The sequence below is a fragment of the Bos grunniens genome, chromosome 27, assembly GCF_055505025.1.
Source record: "Bos grunniens cultivar Pamir isolate PY7600 chromosome 27, Bosgru_T2T1.0, whole genome shotgun sequence".
NCBI classification, from domain to species: Eukaryota; Metazoa; Chordata; class Mammalia; order Artiodactyla; family Bovidae; genus Bos; species Bos grunniens.
In genome coordinates, this window is record NC_141191.1 from 9,291,059 (window position 1) to 9,303,172 (window position 12,114).

Genomic DNA, 12,114 nt, shown 5'->3' on the forward strand with positions numbered 1-12,114 from the left:
GTGTTAGGTGGTGAGAACGCCAGTGGCTCACTGCTTTTTCCCCCACTTTCAGCCTCACCACAAACTCCAGGAATCTAGTCTTCAGAGCAGACTCTGGGTTGCCAGGTAACCACCTCCGGGAGCCTGGTCTCCGAGCGCAGCAGCCCCCGCCGCGCCCCCTGCCCTCCAATCAGCGGTTGGCGTGCGGGTCACGTGAGGCCCGGCCCGCGGCGCCCGCCTCCCGGGCCCTCGGAGCCCGCGGCTCCCGAGAGGAGGGCGCGGCGGGGCGGGTCCGGGCGCCGCGCTCGCGCAGCTGCCGGGCGGGCTTCGGCACCTTGCACAGTCCGCCGCCTCCGTGGTCGCCTCCTCGGCCAGGTAAGCAGCGGCGGGCCGCCGGGCGAGGGGCCCGGGAGGGCGCGGGCTGCAGGGGAGCGGCCGTCGGACGGCGTGGTGTCGCGGGAGGGGCGCGGGGCCGTGCGCGAGTCCTTCGGGGCTTGGCGCGCGTTGATGCCCCGGGAGTTGGCGCCGCACACCTGGTGACTACGCGGTGCCGCGGCGACCAGCCGTGAATCCTCTGAACAGCCCTGGAGTGTCACCTACAACCCTGCCAAGGCTCGTTGTCTCGATGTCGTGTTTTAAGCTGGTTCGGTCTGTGTGCGTCTAGCTCTAGATTGGAACTCTTATTGCTGTGTCCGCGGGCACTTGTGTAAGGTCCCCTTTGAGGATGTCTTCATATACAGGTTGTACCGAGAAGTCTTTGAGTTGAAAGGAAATGTGTTCAAGAAAAATAGACAGCATTGAATGTCAGAGGCATAGGGTGTCTTAAGTAGATCATAAAATATAATCTTTCCTGTTTTTCAGAAATTAACTAATTTCCAAATTTTTTTACTGTATTAAAAATATAGTTTATACATATATAAACTTTTTCTTTACTATATTAATTAAAAGCAATTGATTTGAATGAAGTTTAGTGATAACTTGGGTCATGTATCAAAAATAAATCACACATGTTTTCTAACTTTCATATACGCACATATGTATATATATTTATTTATTTAAAAGTCTCCAACTGTGGTTTAAAGAGAGAGATTATATTTCTAAGTCTGTCAGGGTCTGAGTCCTTTAGAAGTACCCTGCAGAAAAACTCGTCATTCTTTTAAAATAATTATTGTTGTACTTAAAACTTTTGTTATCTACTAGTCACATAATAATTTTATATATCAGAAAGACAGATTAATTTAATTTAGAAAATAATATTTTTAAATTCCTCTTCTTGGAGAAGGCAATGGCACCCCACTCCAGTACTCTTGCCTGGAAAATCCCATAGATGGAGGAGCGTGGAAGGCTGCAGTCCATGGGGTCTCTGAAGGTCGCACACAACTGAGCGACTTCATTTTCACTTTTCACTTTCATGCATTGGAGAAGGAAATGGCAACCCACTCCAGTGTTCTTGCCTGGAGAATCCCAGGGACGGGGGAGCCTGGTGGGCTGCCGTCTCTGGGGTTGCACAGAGTTGGACACGACTGAAGCGACTTAGCAGCAGCTCTCAGTAGATGGACTACTAGGGCTAAAGTGTTTTTGTTGTTTTCTATACTCTACCTTGAAACCCTTAGCCTGGGTAAGAATGAACCACAGCAGTTTTTATATTACTCAGAAAAGAGTAGGAACAGTTTTATTTATTTTTGTTTGTTTCTTTTTGCCCAAATTGATACTAGAAGTTCAACGTGAGTGATGAGATTGTCACTGTTAGCAAAATATGCACAAATTCTCAAGACTACCTGATTTTACTTGCCTAAATGCTATAGTGAAGACTAAAATGAAATTCAGTTTCGAAAGATTCACTTTTTTTTCCTGTATTCCAGAATTTATTTGAAGTCAGACCTAATAAACAAGAAAGGTAACAGTTGACCAGATTGCTGAATAATATGTTTACCCAGCCATTCATGGCAATGATGTGTATACAAACATTGCTACTACTTTATGCAGTTCCTGAATTATCTCTGCTTATATTTTGTATATCTAGTCCATTTAGCAGATTGACATATTAAAGAAAAGTCATGTATGTTGTTTCTAGTGTTTCTTCAGGAACAGAGATCTTAATGAGAATATTTTAATCCATGGAAATCATATTATGAGATCGAGAGGGATTTCTTAATAAATTACTAACTGAAATGTATATTAGACCAAGAGTGTCTTGCAGTTTTCAACATCCAAGACTATGTGATGTTCTGTGACAATCACATGGAGGTTATTCTCTCATTGTTGATGAGACTATTCCTTGGAGATTTATGAGCAAGAAGTTAGATATGGATACCTGGAGAGAATCTGATAAATTCCCCAAAGAATTTACTCTGCAGAGAAACAAACCCTAAAGGAAAACCTTTCTCTTCCTTGAGGTTACTTAAATGTTCAAGAAGAACTTGTAACTTCAGTTATAAAAATTGGTGGAAAAATACAATGATCAGCTTTGATCAATGCCATTGTATGGTGAAAGAAAAAAAAAATCCCTTCATGATTGACTTGAAAAATTTCAAAGATTCTTATGGTAAAACATGGGCTGTTGCATGAGGAGACAAGATTCAGGCTGTTGTTACTTGATCTCAGTAACCAGAGAGATAAAACTTGAAATAGGCTAGACTTTGTAAACAACAAAAAAAGGCAGCCTCAAGTTGGAGCCACAGGTGGCGCATGCATCTAGATGTCACGTTGTCAGCTACTTGAGTGAGATAATTTTTTTTAGAAAATAATGATAAAAGTCTTGCTTTCTATTACTTTACATGTACTAACAACATTGATTTTAGTAGCCTAATTATCTCCTAAAGCACTGGAATTCTATATTCTAATTTAAGAAATATATATGTCACAGAAGGCAATGGCAACCCCCTCCAGTACTCTTGCCTGGAAAATCCCATGGACCATGGATGGAGGAGCCTGCTGCTGCTACTAAGACACTTCAGTCGTGTCCGACTCTGTGCGACCCCATAGATGGCAGCCCACCAGGCTCCCCCGTCCCTGGGATTCTCCAGGCAAGAACACTGGAGTGGGTTGTCATTTCCTTCTCCAATGCATGAAAGTGAAAAGTGAAAGTGAAGCCCCTCAGTCGTGTCCGACTCTTAGCGACCCTGGTAGGCTGCAGTCCATGGGGTCGCTAAGAGTCGGACATGACTGAAGCGACTTAGCAGCAGCAGCAGCAGCAGAAACAGTAATACAAATCTTACACAATAAGATCATAGGAGATAATTCATCAGTGTTATTTGCTATTAAAGGGATAAATGATAATTGTCATGTTCAGAAAGGCTCTTATCAAAAGATGCAAGAAATATTTTTCCATGCTTTGATAAGGATGCTACGACATTCAGAATTTGGTTTCTAAATTTGAATGCCCAGACATGGATAACTTATAAAATAGGTCTTAAATAATTTTCCTTATGCCCAGGTTCTTGTTTTCTTCCAAACTGTTCAAGTTGTGAGCATGGGCCAGTATCCCATACAGACTCATTTGTAATTACATTTAATAAGTTCAGTTTCGTATCTCATACACACACAAAAAAACTTGCTTTCATATTGGAAAGTAGAAAAGAGCTCTCATTATTGGGCACTCATGTTTGAAGTACTATTGGAAAAACTTCATTTTCCAGTATCGTATCTCCACGTGGAGTCCTGAAAAATTGAATAGTTGGCTAAGAAGTTGTTGTTTAGTCGCTAAGTTGTGCCCGACTCTTTGCAAACCCATGCACTGTAGCCGGCCAGGCTCCTCTGTCTATGGGATTTTCCAGGCAAGAATACTGGAGTGGATTGTTATTTCCTTCTCTAAGGGATCTTCCCAACCCAGGGATCGAACCTGCATCTCTTGCATCTCCTACATTGGCGGGCAGATTCTTCACCACTGAGCCACCTGGAAAGCCCCTTAATGAGTAGACAATACTTAATTTTGACCCGTTAAGATAAAACATTTTGCATAAGTCTTAATGGAAGGAGTTATACAAATTTTATATTTAAGGTAAACATGGAAGCAGGTTTAGAGGAGTCATTTCCAAATGTACGCTAGAAGCTTTCTTAGAGACCAGTCAAATTAGCACAACTATTTTGTAGATGAGGTCACTCAGCACATAAAAATTAAGTCGCTCAAAACTGGGGAAATTTTGAGGGGGAGTTGGTCTACCATCTCAGGCGCTAACACTCAGCACTGTGCTGCTCCCCAGAGGCGTAAAAATATGTCACCAACTTCATTTTCTCCTTTATTTTATTTCAAGTATTCCAAAAGTTTGATGAAGATTTAGATCATTTTTTTACCTTTAAATGATTATTGTACATAATGAACAAATTACATGTGTTAGGTCTCCTCATATAGAAAGTTTGCTTAAAAAGTTAGAAAGTGTTTTCCCCTAATCTGTAGAATTTTTTGATTTAATCATTAATATGATTTAAGTTTTCCTGCAAAGTCTTCTGTGACTGGGGAGGGGTCCAGTTGTCTTATAGATTCCTTATCCTAATGTACCCCAGTGAGATTTGAGTGTACATAGCTATCACATCTACCTACAATTGAATGACAGAAATAAGCGTCTGGAAGTTATATCTGCAGCCTGGATTATGTTTATCATTGGGTGAGATTTTGAAGTTGGATGCATTTATTTTCTAGACTTTCTGCCCTTTTGGTATCAAGAGGCCAGCGAGAATTGTGATACTGGGCATGTACTTTAGACCAGCAGCGGCGGCATCTCCTGGGAACATGTCAGAAATGCACATTTCCAGGCTGTGGCCCTACTAAGTCAAATATCTCTCAGAGCCCCTGGAATCAGTGTTCGCAGGAGTCTTAAGTGATTCTCATGCAAGGTAGCACTTGAGAAGTATCATAGAAGGTACATCGTGCCCTTGGACCTGACCTCCTCTGGGGCTGGTAGTGTTCACAGTGACTCCACTGTTAGAACTTTCCTTGAACTACTAAGTAAATGAACTCATTCCTGAAAATACAGTTGTGCATATGTTTCATAAACATCTATTTTCAATAGTAGCTTTTGAAACATAATATCTCACTTTCATCATTAATGACATCGGTTTATCTTTGTGGGAATTTTGTGTCGGCTAAGAGTATAGTTTTTGACAGGTGGCCTGTTGACTGGATTAGCAGCCTGTCTCATGTACGTATCAGCCCTGCCTGAGCTGATACAACTCTTCACTTCTTAAATGTTAGGATTTATTGCTGGCCTCCTATCAGTGTAAGGATGCATATATTAAAAATACAATTTTGGATTTGGTGACTATGTGTGAGCGATTTCTTTTCATCTTAAAGCTTGAAAGCTTTTAATCTGTTTGATTTCCTTTGATGGTTTTTCTCAATACATGCCAAAAATAAAGTTTAGTACCTTGGACCAGAACATAAAAATGTCAGTGTAACTGACTGTTTCAGCCAAATAAGTACCCTGATTTTCACAGACAGATAAGCGTAAAGGCCCACCCTACTTTAAAATCTCATATGCAAAATCCAGGTTGCAAAGCAGATTATCTAGAAGGGGGACAGGAATCCTCGGGTTTACAAGACAATTCCTACCATAGCCTCTCAGATCTTCCTTCATGAGGAATGAGCGTGTTTATAAAAATACTTACTTTTGCCATACCCTATTTCCCGGTAGTGCAGTGGTAAAGATCTGCCTGCCAGTGCAGAAGATGTAGGAGATGCGGGTTCAATCCCTGGGCTGGGAAGATCCCCTGGAGAAGGAAGTAGCAACCTGCACTATTACTCTTGGCTGAAGAATTCCATGGACAGAGGAGCCTGGCAGGCTACAGTCAGTGGGGTTGCAAAGACTTAGCACACACACACATTACAAAAATAATCCTGTTATCTTTTTGTAATGAGTATTTACATGTTTACTTTCATAATGTCTCTTTCAGTGAAATATTTACCTCTTCTTGGTTTATGAGTGAAAATATATTATTTCACTCCTCTATTTCTCTTTGGCTGAACTTCTCAAAATGGTTAATTGAAGGTATATAAGTGACCCATTTCAAGAAAAGTGGATTACGCCTTTGATCAAGTTAAAACTCATTTCTTCATTGCAGCTCAAGAAATTCTGTAATCCCTGAAGCAACCTAGAAAGTCTAATTTCATTCATAATCATTCACTTTGGTGGTTAAATATAGGAAAATATAAAAATATATATCTAAACGGTAGATTAAGTATGTAGATGGATGATGAAGTAACTGCATTCACGTTGCCACATCTCTGAATCAGTGTCTTGATCTTCTTGGTCTTAAATGTAATTCTGTGTTTGGCTGATCAAATGGGAATTCATAGTGGTGTACGTGGTCATTCTGTGAGTCCAAACTACAACAACCATAATGGCCTTGTTCTTTTCTATTTGCCATCTAATCCAGGATTTTAACGTAGGTTAATACTGTACTTGTGACCTATTTTATCATCTAAGCTTTTAAGAACATCAGGATTTGACATATGTTGGCAATGCTCAGATATAATGTGCTTGCCCTGCCAAGCACATGAAAGGTAAGTTTAGGAATGATTGAAATTGAAGAGATTACTCTTGGTCAGTAGAAGATAGCAGAGGTAATTTATCTGCTAAATATCTTTACTGTTGTTGAACTGAGCAAGTAGTTCTCATGCTGTACTGTGGTATATACCTTATCTGGGAATGATGCTAAAAAAGCAGGTTTCCAGACTCCATCCTAAGAGTCTGATCTACTAGCTTTAGAGTGTGATCCAGGAACCTGCATTTTTGCAAGTTTCTCAGTTAATTGTGATGCAAGAGACCTGAGAACCACACTTCAAGTTGCACCAATTTAGAGATCTTTAAAATTATGTTTATCCTTGATAATCTGTGGGTGTACCTATCAGTGCTAATAGTGGTCATTTAGAATTAGGTATACTAGACAGAGGAAGATCTCAAGTTGGTGGGCTAATGGCTGCTTGGAAAAAAAGAAACCTTCCAGTTTTTTGTTTTTTTTTGTTTTTTTACAATTTCCAAATGTTTTCTAATGAGCACAGATTGACTGTGATCATTAGAATTTTTTGCATAACTCTGAGCATACAGTGTATTTAGATTTTAAAAACTAATTTTAACATGTTTTTAGGGCTTTTATATTAATACAGGCAATAGATTTCTATTTTAAAAATTACAAAATTCTGAAGAGGACAAAGAGGAGTTCAAGAAAACTACCTTGCATTTCTGCATTGTGGTATATCTGTGACCCTGACTTTTGAATTCATATTGTTATATATTTTGCTTGACTATTTGGACTCTTTCTCAAGCCTGCCAGGAACGCTCTTGTCCCAAAGGCTTTGCTTTTGCTGCTTTCCCAGCAGAGACTTTCATATTCTGTCTTCTCTTTTCTAGATCTTGTTCAGCATTACTGCTGTGGGGCCTCCTTGCACCGACTTTTAGAAGTTTATGGTGTCAGCTCATCTCCAGAACCTGTCTTGCTCTTTCCCTACATTCTTTTTCTCCGAGCCACAAACTACCTTGTAATAGTCACCGTTTACTTATTTGTTTTGCTCATTCTGATTTCTTCCTTAAGAATATAAACTATGGAAGGGCAGGATTCATACCTGTTTTGCAGGGTGCTCTTTTTCTGTGCCTGCCTGGCACCTACTTGGTGCTCAGTACATATTTCTGGAATGAGTGGATGGGTTGAAAAATGATTATTAAAATTTTAGGAAATGTAAATAAGTCCAAGGACTAATACGTTCCCTACTATTCAGTTCAGTCACTCAGTCATGTCTGACTCTTTGCAACCCCATGAACCGCAGCATGTCAGGCCTCCGTGTCCATCACCAACTCCCAGAGTCCACCCAAACCCATGTCCATTGAGTCAGTGATGCCATCTAGCCATCTCATCCTCTGTCCTCCCCTTCTCTTCCTGCCCTCAATCTTTCCCAGCATCAGGGTCTTTTCAGATGAGTCAGCGCCTCCCATCAGGTAGCCAAAGTATTGGAGTTTCAGCTTCAGCATCAGTACTTCCAATGAATATTCAGGACTGATCTCCTTTAGGATGGACTGTTTGGATCTCTTTGCAGTCCAAGGGACTCTCGAGACTCTTCTCCAACAACCACAGTTCAAAAGCATCAATTCTTCAGTGCTCAGCTTTCTTTATAGTCCAACTCTGACATCCATACATGACCACAGGAAAAACCATAGCCTTGACTAGACAGACCTTTGTCAGCAAAGTAATGTCTCTGCTTTTTAATATGCTATCTAGGTTGGTCATAACTCTCCTTCCAAGGAGTGTCTTAATTTCATGGCTGCAATCACCATCTGCAGTGATTTTGGAGCCCAGAAAAAAAGAGTCAGCCACTGTTTCCCTGTCTATTTGCCATGAAGTGATGGGACCAGATGCCATGATCTTAGTTTCTGAATGTTGAGCTTTAAGCCAACTTTTTCCCTCTCTTCTTTCACTTTCATCAAGAGACTTTTTAGTTCCTCTTCACTTTCTGCCATAAGGGTGGTGTCATCTGCATATCTGAGGTTATTGATATTTCTCCCGGCAATCTTGATTCCAGCTTGTGCTTCCTCCAGCCCAGCGTTTCTCATGATGTACTCTGCATATTCCTACTATTAAATAGCCAGTTATTAACCTTATGATGTGTGTTCTTTTATTTTTATTGTGAATGTAAGTATATAGATTTATAAGTACATGTAGATACGAATTATATGTATACATTTTCCAGCCAAAATTGCTTAATTGGCATTCATTAAAATTCATTAGGAAATATATGTTATTTTCTACAAGAGAACAGTCAGATAAATCCAGAAGATAAGGTATTTTGTAGGACAGCTAACAGATGCCCTTCAGCAAGTTCACATCATGATAATAAGCACTGTTCTGGATGAACAGACCTTAACTTAGCAAGATTGAATGTGGTTGGGAGTAAAGATGGTCGATGGACTGGTTATTGGAAGTTGCTGTGTGTGTAGCTCTCCCAGTGCAGTAAGCTTGTTGGAACAGTTGTGTGTGTGTGTGTGTGTTTTCTCTTTTCTGTTTCTTGTTCATCTAGCATTAGTGCCTAGCCATTATATTTATGCACTAAATATTTTCTGAAATGAATGGAATAAAGTGATGCATCAGATATACCTGGATAAATACATTTTTCACTAAATAATGAGGTGGTGGTTTAGTCACTAAGTTGTGTCCGACTCTTGCGACCCCATGGACTGTAACCTGCCAAGCTCCTCTATCCATGGGAGTTTCCAGGCAGGAATACTGGAGTGGTTTGCCATTTCCTTTTCCAAAATAATGAGGTAGGTGCATACACAAATAATGTGTTGGGTGAGGCAGAATAGGAATAATTTAATATTCTCTGCTCTGTAGATAATAATGACTGAGTTTTAATAATAGTGTCTGCCTGTAGGGGTGAAAACATGATAGTTAATTATATAAGACAAGGAATTATAAAGGTTATAACTAACTGACATTATTGACTAATTTAACTAGTTCTGCTTTCTAAAATATGACTTGAAATTAATGTACTCTAAAAGCCTGCCTGAGGTTTGGTTGCATGTAACAGAAATGTAAAATAATAATGACTCAAACAAACAATTAAATGAAAAAGGTTGGAGGGTAGGAAGTCCAGCAATTTTCCAGGGATCTGGCTTCTTCACCTCCCTTTTTAACCGTCTTTTAGGTCCACTCTGCACCCTTATAATCCTCTCTGCCCTCAGCCTCCATCTCCACGTTCCAGGCAAGAGGTAGAGTGTGAGCTGAAAGGATGGGCAGCCTTTGCTAATGTAAAGAAAAAATAAGTCCTAGTGTTTTTTGTTTTCAAGTATTTATGCAAATATAATGTTCACTAATACACTTTCTTCTTTATTTTTTCTTTAGTATTGGAGTATAGCCAATTAACCATATTGGGATAGTTTCAGGTGACCACAGAAGGGACTCAGCCATACATGTTCATGTATGCATTCTTCCTAAACTCCCCTCACATCCGGGCTGCCCCATAACATTGAGCAGAGTTCCCTGTGCTGTACAGTTGCTCCTTGTTGGTTATCCATTTTAAATATAGCAGTGAATACACTTTCTTTATTGCTAAGATTATTTTCTCTAATGCTAGATACATCTGCGTTTACCACATGTTTTTCAGGGGACGTTTAGAATTCATTGACTTTAGGTCTTATGAAATAGCAAAAACAAAGGTGATTTTTATACAAGGAAATGTACCACTGGCTAAAAATACAGATATTTTGAAGAGTTTATTATACTCTTTCTGTTGCATTCACTTTCATTAAAAAAAAATCACTTTCATTAAAAAAAAGAGCTCTAAAATGTTTTTCTTTGAATTTGTTGTGTGTAGGTATTTTAGAAATACAGTACATTTAAGAAACTAGTCAAAATAAATTTTCTTAGAAAATCAAGTAACAGTTAACTTGGAACTCCATTACACAGTTTTAAAACTAAACATGTGCTGGATATTTTAGACTTATTAAATTACCCTAGTGCTAGTCATTTTTTATTTTTAGACTAGGTCAGTTTGGAAATTCGATTTAGGAATTTTGGTTAAATTTTCAGGAGATGAAGATTCAATAATGCATTAAAAAGAATTTATTGACTGTGATTGTGATACATAACATGATCTCTAGATTAAATCTGAGAGAATCTTTACAATATTAAATCTTCTAATCCATTAACATCTTATACCTCTATTCCTTTGTTTAAGATTTTTACATTTAACTTATGAGAGTGATACCTCCGTAATTTCCTTTCTTATAAAATCTTCAGGTTTTTGGCAGGATATAAAGAATTAATGTGATTCCTTTTTCTTATACTCTTAACAAATTTGTGTAAAATTTCTTCTCTAAATATTTGTAAAAATTCACCAGTAAAATCACCTGAACCTGAGAGATTGTCTGTGGGAAAGTTTTAAATTCAGACTCATATTCAAATTCAGTCTATTTAGGTTTTCATTCTTTCATCAACTTTGGTAACTTTATTTATCCAGGTTATCTTGAAACTATATTGTGATTATTTTTAAGATTTTTTTGTTGTTGTTCTTACACATTAAAAACATCATGTGACCCAAGCTAAAGAGACAAATATTAGATGGTCGTTTTGTTACTAGTGATTAGAGTCATGGATAACTGAAGGCTGTTGTCAGCCATATTGATTTGTTGTTGTTCAAGGGTGACCTTTCAAATTGTTCTTCATTTCAGTTCATTTCAGTCACTCAGTAGTGTCTGACCCCATGTGACCCCATGACCACAGCCCGCCAGGCCTCCCTGTCCATCACCAACTCCTGGAGTACACCCAAACCCATGTCGATTGAGTAGGTGATGCCATCCAGCCATCTCATCCTCTGTCGTCCCCTTCTCCTCCTGCCCTCAATCTTGCCCAGCATCAGGGTCTTTTCAAATGAGTCAGCTCTTCCCATCAGGTGGCCAAAGTATTGGAGTTTCAGTTTCAACATCAATCCTTCCAATGAACACCCAGGACTGATCTCCTTTAGAATGGACTGGTTGGATCTCCTTGCAGTCCAGGGGACTCTCAAGAGTCTTCTCCAACAACACAGTTCAAAAGCATCAATTCTTCAGTGCTCAGCTTTCTTCACAGTCTAACTCTCACATCCATACATGACTACTGGAAAAACTATAGCCTTGACTAGACGGACTTTTCAAAGAAGGCAATGGCACCCCACTCCAGTACTCTTGCCTGGAAAATCCCATGGATAGAGGAGCCTGATAGGCTGCAGTCCATGGGGTCACTAAGAGTCAGATACAACTGAGCGACTTCACTTTCACTTTTCACTTTCATGCATTGGAGAAGGAAATGGCAACCCACTCTGGTGTTCTTGCCTGGAGAATCCCAGGGACGGGGGAGCCTGGTGGGCTGCCGTCTGTGGGGTCGCACAGAGTCGGACATGACTGAAGCGACTTAGCAGCAGCAGCAGCAGCAGATGGACTTTTGTTGACAAAGTAATGTCTCTACTTTTTAATATGCTGTCTAGGTTGGTCATAACTTTCCTTCCAAGGAGTAAGCGTCTTTTAATTTCATGGCTGCAGTCACCTTCTGCAGTGATTTTGGAGCCCCAAAAAATAAAGTCAGCCACTGTTTCCACTGTTTCCCCATCTATTTGCCAAGAAGTGATGGGACCAGATGCCATGATCTTAGTTTTCTGAATGTTGAGCTTTAAGC

At 39.7% G+C, this 12,114-nt stretch overlaps 1 protein-coding gene across 14 annotated transcripts in view; it reads left to right on the forward strand.

The window, feature by feature from the left end:
- The first annotated feature begins 207 nt into the window (after positions 1-207).
- The window catches only part of WDR17 (WD repeat domain 17), a 69,865-nt gene continuing 57,958 nt past the window's right edge, over positions 208-12,114 (forward strand). For 9 of the 14 annotated variants that reach the window (XR_015156471.1, XR_015156472.1, XR_015156473.1 and 6 more), the window contains exon 1: positions 218-354. The gene's annotated coding sequence lies outside the window, so the exon portion shown is untranslated. Of the gene's footprint in view, positions 355-12,114 lie in introns of all 14 variants that reach the window. The other 5 variants (XM_086380993.1, XM_086380994.1, XM_086380987.1 and 2 more) reach the window with 3 other exon arrangements.